Source organism: Hemicordylus capensis, chromosome 5 (genome assembly GCF_027244095.1).
Source record: "Hemicordylus capensis ecotype Gifberg chromosome 5, rHemCap1.1.pri, whole genome shotgun sequence".
NCBI classification, from domain to species: Eukaryota; Metazoa; Chordata; class Lepidosauria; order Squamata; family Cordylidae; genus Hemicordylus; species Hemicordylus capensis.
Window position 1 is genome coordinate 108,216,016 of NC_069661.1, and position 14,745 is coordinate 108,230,760.

Consider the following 14,745-nt stretch of genomic DNA (forward strand, 5'->3'; position numbering starts at 1 on the left):
AAATCCCTGGCATCAGTGACAAAGATCTAAGGAATCTCTTATCAGCATGAAGTGAGGTAGACTAAAACTAACATATCAGGGAGAAGCCGATCCCCTTTCAACATGTGATCCCCCTCCTCTATTTTGAAGTGGTACAGTCCCAGAAAGAACTCAACCTTTTTCTGCACTCTACGTACCTGGGAAGATTCCTCCCTCTCCACATTGGAATTTTGCTACTCCTTTAAAACCTCTTTCAGCATCCCTCTAAGTTCCTCATATACTCTGACAGAGGACATGCTTCCAAATCTGCTTTGAGGATCACATTAAGAAAAAATTGATGGCAACTTAAGAATGCACAACACTCTCTATCCTCAAACATTTACCAGTCAGTGAAAATCTTTTGCCTTTTATCAGAACCACTCAGATGCTTTTATTTAAGCAGCAACTTCCATATTTGCTTTGCGTTTTGTTTTAAGTGAAATTCTGTGGCAACTCTGCTTGGTCCGAACAGCTGTGTTCTGCCATTCCTGTGTATGAGGCATACAGCTTTTGGAATCCTTTGTGAGGAATTATCTAAAAAGCAATTGCATTATTTTGTTCCCTATGAAACACCTATGAGGCTTTAAGAAGAAGACCACACATTTGAACAAATTAAGAGTTATTTATGTTGATTTCTATCTCAAATAAACCCCTTTCCTGTTGCTCGCTGAGAAACTGATGCTGATGTTGCAGTTTTAATCCAGGTGCCGTCAATTAGGAAGTACTGCACATCAGCTTTGAACCAACACAAACTGAATCTGAAAGCTAGGAGGCACAGAGCTGAACTAACCCTGGCAGAGGGCCTAGCTTTTAAGCTGTCTATAGACTTCAGCGACAGGGAAATGTTTGAAGGGACAGAATGTGTGTTGGCAAGAGTGCTTGATCCACATTTCAAGGGAATAATTGAAACTGTGCTTCCTCTCATGCAGACAAAGAACATTGGAAAGATGTTGTCATAAATAAAAATGCTTCAGGCCATGCCATTCTGCACCTCCTCCTTCCTTCAGATCTGAGGAAGTTTAAGTGCACATCATGAACCAGATTGCAAATGTCTGGGAACATCCCAAAGTAACAACAAGGGAGGGTGGGAGAGAGAGAGAGAGAGAGAGAGAGAGAGAGAGAACATGAATCGAACAGGAAATGCCCTGTTGGAAGCATCTGCAGGAGCATCTGCAATAATATGAGTTTGCTGGTTGTCGACTACAGATGAACATATGGTTGCTAGGTGGATTGCACCACAACTCACTGGTTACCCAACTAAGGATGGAACTTTCTGGACCATTGTCAGGCAACCCAAAGTGAGAATGTGTGTAGCGTCTTTTATGTGATGACCTGATTAGAACAGTGGGAGAGAGAAAAAGAAAATAGTAACACTGCTGTAAGGAAAGAGCACATAGATGTCTTCAAACAAGTTCACTAAACTGTAGTATTTTGGCTCTGGCCTGAGTGTTTGCATGCTAAGCACTTGATTAGTAAAAATGTGACACCACCAGTAAAATCAGTAGCAATTTTAATTCATCCCTTGGTAGCCAGAAGAGCAGAGCAGAGACTCACAGTACAACACATATCAACAATTGGAGCAGAGCTGGTTTTCCACAGCTCCAAATCCCAGCAGCACCCACACCATTTCCCAGAATTCCATGGGGAAATATTTTTTAAAGTGTTGTTGTAAGGATAAGGGGTGGGGTGGTGGTGGTGCAAAACTTCTCTTCAAGCCATGGAAGGGTTTGGCTCAAAGTGAAGCAGACCTCGTTTGAATCAACTCAGGAACTCTTTAGAAGCTCCAAAATGATTTCTGAAATGAAACAGCCCACTTCACTTGAGCCTACTATATTTGTATCCCGCTTTGATACATGCTATAGTTCAGGGGTAAGCAACCTTGGCACTCCAGCTGTGGTTGCACTACAACTCCCATCATCCCCAACCATATTGTGTAACAACTGCTGGAGTGCCAAGGTTGCCTACCCTTATTATAATCAACACAGCTTTAAAGTGAACATGGTTCTTTAGTTTGAAGTCTCAACAAAATTCTGAACTTTTCAAGGCTAAGCACAACGGATTTCCAAATCCTTGCTAAGTGCTCTAACCTTTGTGGGAAAACTGCTAACATTAATAAGTTTTCAGTCCTAGAATTCCTTGGAATTGTATTAGGGCTTTCTCAAGGAGAAGATGAACAGGCAAGCTTCCAGGAAAGACAGGCACCCACCTGATCAACCCTTGCAATGTAGAGCTGCAGGGGAATGTTGGGTGTATTTTTGGATGCAGCATACAGAGAACAAAACCTAGGCCCAGCAGGCTTGGCTAGCACCTTGCATGGACTAAGCAGGTGCTCTAGAACATCCAGATGGTCTCTGGCAGATGCTTAAGGGCTCTTCTGTAACAAGTTGATGTGGGCAGGGGTTCCTGAAGGTAAAAAATTTGAAAACCACTGGAATAGGGTAACAGTTTATCCCAAAGGACTTGCCATTTACTTGATGGAAATGTATTAGACATCCATCTACACTGCTTGGATTATTTTGTCTTTTGGAGTGCTTAAGAATATATGCCTAGTGTTGGCATATTGCATATTGATTTACTATGTCTGCAGCAATAACCTATGTTACACTGGGGATTTCTATATGGCCTGTGCTAATACTCAATATTTCTTTGATTATATCACTTAAGAAGAGGAGATTTGTTTGTCCTCCACACACTACTTCCATCAGCTTTCAAGCCCATTCAAAACCAGACACACTTGAGGGTGAATTCAATCACTGGCAATGTTTGCATAAGCTTACCTGGAGAAGATGAAATGAATCATTGCTAATCCATCATTAATCAATACCCTGAGCAGCGTTTCCCAAACTTCTGATTTGTAGCAGAGACATACAATTTTATCTATATTAACAATGGAAGCACATTTCACTCTTACATTTGAAAATATCTCCTTTTAAGATAGAAGAGTAAACCTAATTCTGTTTACCTTACCTGGGTTTCACCTTCAACTCCCTGTCAGTAAATTCCCTCTTCCATATGAGCTCCTCAGTTACAGGGAAAACATGGTCCATAAAAGAAATGTGTCCTCTTATCTTTTTTTCCTTTTTGAGACTCAAGACAGTGTACTTTGGGGTCCCAGGCAGTCACCCATCCAAGCACTGGCCTGACCTAAACCTGCTTAGCTTCACCAAGGTGGCTTTCTCGTGTGACCTCAAGCCATGCCCCCAAAGAGACAGACTCATACAGGTGATGTGTGGGCTGAATACTATTGAGAGCATACTACTTCCTCCCAGATGAATGAGACTGACTGTACAAATCTGACTGGACAAACCATGCTAGATCTATTCACAATGCTATATGGCAGTCACAGCTGCCACACCATCCCTAAAGTCACCCAAAAGGAGTCACCTGTGGCAATTATTTCCCATAGCCCATGTTCAGGGGATATGTTCAGGGGATAACAGGAGCAGCATCCTCCACTGACTCCTGTAACCTTCCCACTGCCCCATAACATTCTTGCTGGAAGTACCAGGTATGGTCGTATAAGGCTGAGCCAGAACCTCCCTTCAAGCAGATGTCATGCCTTGTCTTCCAGAAGTATTAGTACAAGCCAGCACCCATCTACCCTAGGGCTAAAGTTCTGAGGTACCATGTGCAATTGCATCTGGCTGGGCTGGAACTTCTACTGGAGCCAAAGCCTTATGGGAGAGAGCGTTGTCATCCAGAGGGCCAGTGTTCATCTCTTCCAGGGCTGAAATCCTATCAGAAGTGGACTGCATGAGTTTTCCCAAGAAGCACCTTAGTTACTCTATCCGGCTGTTTAGGTACCCTAGAATGCTCTTTCTACTCCCCAAACTTTCTTTTTATTCCCCTGCCTTCTCAAATAAATTAGCAATACAAGCCCTTAGGGCTCCCATGCTCTCTTCATCATCAGCGGAGGGAAGCTGGGGTGGAGACTGCTGCTTGCGGCAGGGGGGTGTTAATGAGACCCTCTTTTTCCTTTGGGTTTTTATTCATGTATGTATGTATGTATGTACGTATGTATGTATGTATATCTAGGTGATACTCTGTGTTGACTGAAAATATAATATTTATTTATTTGATTGATTGATTGATTGATTTCTATGAGGAGAGCTGGTCTTGTGGTAGCAAGCATGACTTGTCCCCATAGCTAAGCAGGGTCTATCCTGGTTGCATCTGAATGGGAGACTTGATGTGTGAGCACTGCAAGATATTCCCCTCAGGGGATGAAGCCGCTCTGGGAAGAGCAGAAGGTTCCAAGTTCCCTCCCTGGCTTTTCCAAGATAGGGCTGAGAGAGATTCCTGCCTGCAACCTTGGAGAAACCGCTGCCAGTCTGTGAAGACAATCCTGTGCTAGATAGACCAATGGTCTGACTCAGTATATGGCAGTTTCCTATGTTCCTATGTACCACCCTTCCAAATATGGCTCAGGGTGGTTTACACAGAGAAATAATAAATAAATAAGATTGATCTCTGTCCCCAAAGGGCTCACAATCTAAAAAAATACCCTAGGAACTTAAGGAAGCTGCCTTATACCGAATCAGACCATTTGTCCATCTAGCTCAGTATCATCTACTCAGACTGGCAGTGGCTTCTCCAAGGTTGCAGGTAGGAAATTTTCTAAGCCCTATCTTTTAAATGCCAGGCAGGGAACTTGGATCCTTCTGCATTCAAGCATGCAAATGCTTTTCCCCTAAGGGGAATATCTTACAGTGAACATGCATGTAGTCTCCCATTCAAATGCAACAAGGGTGGACCCTGCTTAGCAAAATGGACCATTCATGCTTGCTACCACAAGACCAGCTCTCCTCCTACCATTCTTCTTCCTCTATTGATAAAACCCAAGTCAGAACAATCCTAGGAATCCTAGGCACTCATCTAGACACCAATCAGACTTAGACCTGCTTAGCTTCAGCAAAGGAGCTGTATCATGGACCCTCAGATCCCATCCTGGCATGCTACTTCTCCATCTGCTAGTGATTTATTTACACATTTATTTTATTTATGTGATGGAAATAGCAAAATTGGGGAGTGGAGAGGTGGAAATATGTCTACAAGCAGAAAGCAGACTGCCCCACACAAGAAAATGGCCATAGAAAAAAACAGAAAAGCCACATACAATGTATTACTCCTGCCACACCCCACTGAGGGCCCCATATGGTCCAAGAAGGAAAGATTCCTGCTGCCCTCCACTCCCAGATTTGTCTCCCCCAGCCAGTCTCCCAAAGCTTGTCTCCGAGTTGCTCCCCAGTCCCCTCTCATTCAAAAGCCCACTCAGCGCAGCTGATGCTGCTACTATGAATATTTATATACTATTTTTCAAAAAAAAAATGCTCAGAGTGGTTAACATAGAAAAATAAATAAACAATAAACAAGATAGTTCTCTGTCTCAAATGACCTCACAATCTAGAAATAAAAATGAGGTCAACAACAGCAACAGCAACAGCCACAGAGGGATGCTGTGCTGGGATTAGAGAGGGTCAGTTGCTGTCTGCCTGCTACATTTAAGAGAATCACCACTAAAAAGTGCCTCTTTGCTCACTTAACAGCGAGGGTCTACACAAGATTAGTGTGCAGAGCCTTACCAGGCTCTGCAGGGAGAGTGGGCTTACCCCGAAGATGAGCAGGGAGCCATCCCTGGGCGGCCGGATCAGCCACCCACAACACTACCGGCTCCATCACGGAGCTGGTAGGAGCGGCGGGAATCGGGGGTTGCCCGGCCCCCAGAAGTCCCAGGATGTCCTGTGTGAGTGTGTGGGGCATCCTGGGATATCCCCCAAGGCTCGGAGACTTGTTGTAGCCTCCCGGTCAGGGGTCTCGTGTGTTGCCATGGCATGGAGTTGCACTGCAACGGCACATGATCAGTAAAATGTGGTTAGCGAAGCACTCGCTTTAGGGGAGAGGTCCCTTAACCTCCTTTTAGGGGAGGGGTTCCTAGGATGGCTAGCTGCTGTTGAACCACTGAGCTCACCCATGAGCCCGGTGGTTCTCAAGATGGGTGGAAACTGGGCTGAGCTTCCTTAGCCCGGTTTGTCTCCATCATGAGAATCGCCTCAGCAGTGAACTGTAGCTGCTTCATCCTCCACTGCTGCTGCTGCTGTCACTGTCAAACCCAGACTTCAAAGGAACATTGCACAGCTTCTTCTCCAGAAGCTGAAGATCATGCCAATGAGCAACCAGCTGGGAGGCATGCTGACAGCTAGGTAAATGGCCAGCCTCCACCAAGGGGCTGCCCTCACCTCACCCCAGAACTCATGTGCTTCTCAAAGAGCCAGGTAGAGCAAGTCTGCTCCCTCCAGCATGAGGCTTGAGGTGTGGTGATAATGCGGGTTCCTGCCATGCTCAAGGGATAAGGCGGGGGTGGGGCGGGGTTGTACCTGTCTCTGAAGCAGGCATGGAAGTCGCCATCTTGGCCAGAGCTGACCAATCGGGGGACAGGAGGCTGGCTGATTGGGCCTGGCCTCCTCCATACTGTTGCAATCTCTCCTGGCGCTTCACCCTTGTGTAGGATGGCCCTCACTAGGAGGCAGCCCCACACAGGAGGAGTACCCGCACTCTGGTTAGTTAGGGACTTCGTTGCAAGTCCTATTCACTGTACATTAATAAAGTAGCCCTAATTTACTCCGACCAAGTGTGTCCTGTCTTCATTGGGAATGGGGGTGCAATGCCTGTTCCCGCTGCTGTGCTCATGCGGAGGCGGGGAGTGGGATTGTGCCCCCATCTCTGAAGCAGGCACAGCTGCTGCCATCTTGGGTTCCCCTCCATGTGGCCAGAGCTGGCTGATCAGGGGACAGGAGGCTGGCCGATCAGGCCTGGCCTCCTCCATTCTGGGGCAGTCTCTCCTCAGCCTGGCACCCATCCAGTACTCAGTGTGGGATATCCGGTTACCTGTGGGGGCCAGGTAGGAATGTTTTGGGTCATGCTGGATTGGCGTTAGGCACAGCCTTTTTTGCCTACTTCTCACTGAAGCCTTGGAGTTGGGTTATAGGCAGGCTGTAGGTAACTGGTCACTTGGCAGGAGAGTGTGGGTGTTAGGTAGGTAGACTGAGTAACTGTTCCGCTGGAGGGCCATTTGGGGTGAGGGGGGCCAAGGAACAGCCCTTCAAGGTTTTGGCATCCCAGTGGGCTGGAAATGGCCACCGCAAGGGGGGTGGCTCAACTCACCAACTCAGAGCTTTGGCAGCTTGAGTTGGGTGTGTGTTGAGCTCTCCTTCCCCTCAATGGGGTAAAGCCACATTTATTTATTTGATTAATTTCTACCCCGCCCAAACTTACGTCTCATGGTGAGAGGGGTCAGGACATGGCACCTGAACTAATCAATACCTGGCCCTTCGCCCTGGTGTGGGATGGCCCTCACTAGGAGGTGGCCACACATGGGAGGAGTACTCACACTCTGGTTAATTAGGGACTTCATTGCTATTCACTGTACATTAATAAAGGGTCTCTAATTTTCTTCAACCACGCATGTCCTGTCTTCATTGGGACTGAGGGTACAATCTGTATAGTAGCTGACCTGGTGACATTCAAGCCAGACACAGACCACCAGCTATGTGTTGCCATGTACTTTGTATCCCAGCATTTACTGCAGTCCTAGTCAGGCAGAAGAAACTTTTATTGACTGTTTTGTGGACTGTCATACAAGGAGCTTTCCCAGACAGCAGGCTTTACTGTGAGTTTTCTAAGAGGCTTTACTGCAAGTTTGAATTTGTCCCAAAAAACCAATACAAAACGTGGGTTTTTAATCCCGGATATAAATCTGGCTAGGCTCTAACACGCAATGAAAAACTTGAATTGTGTGTGAGGTGCTTCCCAATATCTCATGCTGTCTTCAGTGTGAGTCCGGCCGATGTGCAAATGCATGCCTTCCATTTTGAGCGAAAAGCCCTGTGTGGAAATGTTCAAGGCTGGCAGTGGCCTGTGCTTGGTTTGGTGTGTCACAAGTTGTACAGGCCTGTTCTGTCATGACCACAGTGTTGTAGGATACAGGATTCTGAAACATCAAAAACTCCCAACTCTTGATTTCTTGCTTTGCTTTGCATGCAATGATATCTTTGCTTAGAAATGTTAAATACATTAGGCCCATTCACACATTATGTTAAACACAGGTACAGTGAGTGTGCAGTGTACACAGGTATAGTCATTCACATATGAGAGCCAGAGTGGTGTAGTGGCTAGAGTGCTGGACTAGGACCAGGGAGAACTGAGTTCAAATCCCCATTCAGCCATGATACTAGCTGGGTGACTCTGGGCCAGTCACTGCTCTCTCAGCCTAACCTACTTCACAGGGTTGTTGTGAGAAGAAACTCAAGTATATAGTACACCGCTCTGGGCTCCTTGGAGGAAGAGCGGGATATAAATGTAAAAATAAATAGATAGATAGATAGATATGCTGGATGCAGTAGGGATGTGCACAAAATCGTTTTTTCTGGCTCAGTTCAAATCTGAACCCGACTTGAAGTGGTTTGGTTTTGCTCCCCTCCAGACTGGGACCCGGTTCAATTCAAACTCGAACTGGTTTGGGCCTGATTCAGAGCCCTACTGACAAAGGGGAATCCAGCTAGGATTCTGCTTTACTGGTAAAGGGGCAGCGGGAGTGGAGGGCTTCTTAAATGGTTTTTAAAAAAGAATTTAAATCAGCCAAAAGTACTCACTATTGATTGCCACCAGTGCTGATGGCTGTGGTGGCCATGGAGGGGGTATGGCGGATCCCCCAAGCCCTGCCAGCCTCCCACCTCCAGTGACTAAGTCTGTCTCTGGCCCGGTTCGGGCCTGGTTCAGGCCTTCGGCCCATTTCAGGCCTTTGCCTGTGCGCAGAGGCCATTTTTCCACATATCCCTAGCACTTCCAATATGTACCATGCATTTGAAGGGCCTATATCTAGATTCACTTTTAAAATGAACACAGAGGTTTAGACATCTGTATACTCGTACATCATAATGTCTGAATCGTACAGCATAATGTCTATTTTAGCAAGGAAAATAGATAAGCTTAAACAAAGAAAAAACGATGCCATATAGAACGCATTTTCCGGAGCCACTGCCCATTTTTGACAATTTTTTGAATATTCCTCTCAGTTGGTAGCTATTTATATTGATATCTATATATCTCTCTGCAAACATGCATACACATATACAGATAGAAGATGTTGTTACAAAGTGAATATAAATTATGTAAAAGTATTAAATTATGTGCCTGTACCATACGTGTAACTGCTAGAACTGAAATTGCCAGAAGATGGGAAAATAAGTGGTATCTTTGGCATACCACTGTGATGCCTGTTTTCCTGTGATGGTAAACAAGTGTCTGAGTCGTGTCTGCAAGATGGGGGTTCACATGATTAAAAGATCCTCCACACAAAAATTCCATCCACATAGAAAATTAGATTTCCAATAGAATGGTTCTAATCTAGCCTTCACCCATGGAATGCTAATTTTCTATGTGGAGGGAATTTTGGTGGTGGTGGTGGGGTCATTCCATCATTTGAGTCCCCAACATGTCAGAAAATGAACTAGTACATCATAAGATGGAGGCATGGAGGATCCTCAGAAACTGAGGTAAGGGCACAGAAGGGGCAAAGTGACTTTCTGAGGAGACAAACTCAGCCACGTTAGATTTCAAAAAGAAAAAAAATAACAGTATTCAGCCGTTCCTTACCCTGGTAACCAATGGAGTGTTTGTGTGGGCAGAGCTGTGTCCTGCCTTGTGAGAAACAAGAGGCAGTTGGCATATTATTCTGAACATGTGATTATATGACCCATCAGCAGGATGCAGGATAGTTGATTTATAAGCCCATCCTGCCCCTAGCTTCAGCAGTTAAGCATCAGCTCAGCACCCACGTACCCCATCTCCTTGGAAGATTATCTGATTGTCTATTAGGGGCCCTTCACCTGACTGGTCTTTGACGGGGTGAGCATTTTCAGACTGCGTTGAACTTTGGTATTGTAGCCTGTAACTAGTGTAGTCCCTGGTCATACTGGCAGGTGAGTGCAGGTATGGGGAGAGTAGAGTTAGCCTATTGGTGCACAACTGGATAGTGAAGGGGGATTTCCATGGAACAGTCCCTCAGGGATTTGTGACTACAATCCTTTGGGAAGTTGCTTGCTTCACTCAGAGCTTTGGAGGTCAGTATGGTGACCTGGGCAGTACTCCCTTGGCAGTAAACTATGTGGCATCAAAAAGGCCCAGGCAGTCACATGACTGCTATTAGCCTCCAAGCCCAGTTTTGCCCAACATAGGATGTGGAACTTTCTGCCTGTTGAGGCTGCCTCTACCTGGGGTTTCTATCTGCACTATAGTTCTCTTGTTTCATTGCAGATCCTTTGCGGTTAGTTGATAAAGTGCCATCCAAATTTCATCCCATTGCACAAGTCTTGTGTCTTATTGTGGTCTGGGCATAAAACATTAATGCTCCCATCCAGAACACAAACAGAAGTGAACCCATGGAGCTCTCTCTCTCTCTCTCTCTCTCTCTTCTCTCTCTCTAGAGAGAGAGAGAGAGAGAGAGAGAGAGAGAGAGGAGAACAGTTTGTATCCAGTTCTTTCAAGGCGGGTCTTTAGAATAAAAAGAAAGCATTAGGATGAAAAACTGAGAAAGAGGTAAAGCCTCAAACTGTTGATCAAAAATAGTTTATTGTAATGTAGTCTGCCCAGTGCATTTCTGCTTATAATCTTCAGAACAAGAAAATCTTATACTGTTTATTCCACTGTTCTTGCAGTGATTACATAATATACCCTATGAATTACTGAAATGAGATTCCAACTTGATATTATTAAGAATGTGACTGGCCCTTGCATTTTTATTTATCATGGATTTATTTGGTAAATAGCAGTAGTGGAGAGTGGCAATCTTGACCACAGTGGGGGCCATAGCAATAGCAATAGCACTTACATTTATATACCGCTCTATAGCTAGAAGCTCTCTAAGCGGTTTACAATGATTTAGCATATTGCCCCCCAACATTCTGGGTACTCATTTTACCGACCTCGAAAGGATGGAAGGCTGAGTCAACCTTGAGCCCCTTGGTCAGGATCGAACTTGTAACCTTCTGGTTACAGGGCGGCAGTTTTACCACTGCGCCACCAGGGGCTCCATAGTGTGGCAGAGGGGGAAGATTTGCCCCCATCATGTTCCTAATCCAGATTGCCCACCATGGCTATTTGCCTGGGAGGGAAGCTCCCGTTGGTGCCAAATGGATTTTCAACTAGTTTGGTCCTAGCACTTTCATTCATGGGCAAGAAGAACTTACACTATCTTAGGATCCAATCACTCATTATTTTAAACATATGATTGGGCCCATGCGTGTCTGGATGCTTTTAAAATATTCATTATGATAATAAATAGAACACTCTAAGTATTTTAAAAGTGCCTTTTCTCCAAGTTACTGCAGGGGTAGCAAGGAAGGTGTGCAGAACAGGAAACTACTTTCCAGGAGAGCGTTTTTCTCCCTTGGTCCCCTTTGTTGCTGCCTATGGATCTCTTTAAAGCTGAGGTGTGAACTGGGCCAGAGAGCCCCTAAAAGCATGTACATAAAGAAAGAACATAATCCTGAACACAGCAGCCAACAAAATCTTTGTGTTCATCAGTAAACATGTTTGTGAACATTTCTGTAAGGTCCCAGCTCCAGTGATTTCCAAACACATATAAAGCACCATCTTTTTTTCACTCAGGCTAGCAGCCAGTTTAGTAGGAGACAGTGAGGACTGTCTGGTGGGAAGTACTTTCAGGACACCATCCAACATAGTTGGGAGGATTCCAGAAAGTCAGCGACTCACTTGGCCAGAAAGCAAACAAAACAAAAACCTGTGGAATGGTTGAATCAAGAGAGATGGAGGTTCTTAGGTTAAAGTTTTGTCATGGCCTTCAAAAGAGATGGACAATTATGCATCTCTCCAGAGATATGAGAAAGGAAACAGTTCATTTTGTTCTTGACTGAACATAATTTAGCTCTGAGGTCCTATAACTTTTGAAATCCTTATCCACACTTGAAGTTCACAGTCTTTAAATAAAATAAGGCATCTAGAGACATATAGAGGAGAAAAGTTTGTATCCAGTTCTTTCAAGGTGGGTCTTTAGAATAAAAAGAAAGCATTAGGATGAAAAACTAAGAAAGAGGTAAAGCCTCAAACTGTTGATCAAAAATAGTTTATTGTAATGTAGTCTGCCCAGTGCATTTCTGCTTACAGTCTTCAGAACAAGAAAATCTTATACTGTTTTATTCCACTGTTCTTGCAGTGATGACATAATATGGTCTACAAGAATAATATCCCCCTTACCAGGATCCCTGTTAGAGTGTCAGACCATATCAAATGTGTGTACTTAAGTTTGGGGACCAGGGATAGACTGGGACTTCTGTTGGTGTACCAATCGCCCCGCTGCTCAACAGAGGCCCTAACTGAGCTGGCGGACTTGGTCTCAGACTTGGTGTAGGAGTCACCCAGGCTTGTAGTACTGGGTGATTTCAATGTTCATTTTGGGACCAATTTGTCCGGGGCGGCTCAGGAGTTCATAGCGGCCATGATGACTATGGGCCTATCTCAGGTGGTCTTGGAACTGATGCACGTTGCAGGTCACACACTTGATTTGGTCTTTCACTCTGATCAGGGTGGTGTTCCATGGGTGGGGAATCCTGTGATTTCCCCATTGTCATGGACGGACCACCATCTGGAAAGGTTGAACTCACAGTCACACCCCACCTCGCCCATAGGGCGAGGGACCTATTAGGATGGTCTGCCCAAGAAGGTTATTGGATCCCATAGGATTTCAAAAGCCTTGAAGGGATTCAGTGTTGGCTCTGCTGGAGATCCTGTTGATGTCCTGGTGGAGAATTGGAACAGCAAACTCACTGGGGAGGTAGACATGATCGCTCCTAAGCATCCTCTCCGACCCGCTTCAAAACTGGCCGCTTGGTATATGGAAGAACTACAGGGGCTGAAGCAGCGAGGTAGACGACTGGAGCGCAGGTGGAGAAAGACTCGGCTTGAATCTGACAGATTGCAACATAGAGCTCATTTAAAGACCTATGCTAAGGCAATATGTGCGGCAAAGAAGCAATTCTTTTCTGCCCGTATTGCATCCACAAGTTCACATCTGGCAGAGTTGTCCAGGGTTGTGAGAGGGCTAGTATGTGCCCCTCCTACCTTGAATCAGAATTTGGAACTATCTATTACCCGCTGTAATGTGTTTAATGAATTCTTTGTGGAAAAAATCTCTCATATTCAGGCCGACTTGGATTTTGTCTCCGCACTTACTTCAGTATCTGATGTGGAGGTATCCAGTGACTCCTCTTATGTGGTTAGGTTGGATCAGTTCCAGTTTGTGACTCCTGAGGATGTGGACAAGCTGACTGGAATGGTGTGGTCCACCACCTGTCCTCTTGATCCTTGCCCAACATGGCTTGTTGGATCTAGCAGGGAGGTTGTTGTAGAAGGCCTGGAAGAGATCATAAAGGCATCTCTGAGGGAAGGTAGGATGCCTCCTAGTCTTAAGGAGGCAATTATTAGACCGCTTCTAAAGAAGCCTACCCTGGATCCCTTGGACTTGAACAACTACAGGCCTGTCTCCAACCTTCCGTGGCTGGGCAAGGTAATGGAGAGGGTGGTGGCCTCCCAGCTCCAGACAGTCTTGGATGAAACTGATTATCTTGACCCATTTCAAACTGGCTGCCGGGCTGGCTATGGGGTGGAGACAGCCTTGGTCGGCCTGATGGATGATCTTCAACTGGGAATGGATAGAGGAAGTGTGACACTGTTGGTCCTTTTGGACCTCTTGGCAGCTTTTGATACTATCAACCATAGTATCCTTCTGGAGTGTCTGAGGGGTTTGGGGGTGGAAGGCACTGCTCTGCAGTGGTTCTGCTCCTACCTCTCGGGCAGGTTCCAGATGGTGTTTCTTGGAGACTGCTGTTCTTCAAAATCTGAACATTTGTATGGTGTTCCTCAGGGCTCCGTATTGTCTCCGATGTTGTTTAACATCTACATGAAACCGCTGGGAGAGATCATCAGGAGATTTGGTGCAGGGTGCTATCAGTATCCTGATGACACCCAAATCTATTTCTCCATGTCAGCATCATCGGGAGAGGGCATAACTTCCCTAAATTCCTGCCTGGAGTTGGCAATTGGCTGGATGAGGGATAACAAACTGAGACTGATTCCAGATAAGACGGAGGTACTCATTGTGCAGAATCGGAACTCTAGAGACGATTTTGATCTGCCTGTTCTGGATGGGGTCACACTTCCCCAGAAGGAACAGGTACGCAATCTAGGGGTGCTTCTGGATCCAAGTCTCTCCTTGGTGTCCCAGACTGAGACAGTGGCCAGAAGTGTCTTCTATCAGCTCCGGCTGATATGCAAGCTATGTCCGTTTCTTGAGTTAGACGACCTCAAAACAGTGGTACATCTGCTGGTAACCTCCAGTCTGGATTACTGCAATGCGCTCTATGTGGGGCTGCCCTTGTATGTAGTCCGGAAACTACAGTTGGTCCAGAATGCGGCAGCCAGGCTGGTCTCTGGGTCATCCAGGAGAGACCATATTACTCCAGTATTGAAAGAGTTACACAGGCTGCCAATATGTTTTCAGGCAAAATACAAGGTGTTGGTCATAACCTATAAAGCCCTAAACAGCTTCGGCCCTGGGTTTTTAAGAGAATGTCTTCTTCGTTATGAACCCCACCGCCCATTGAGATCATCAGGAGAGGTCCGTCTGCATTTGCCACTGACTCCTCTTTTGGCTAC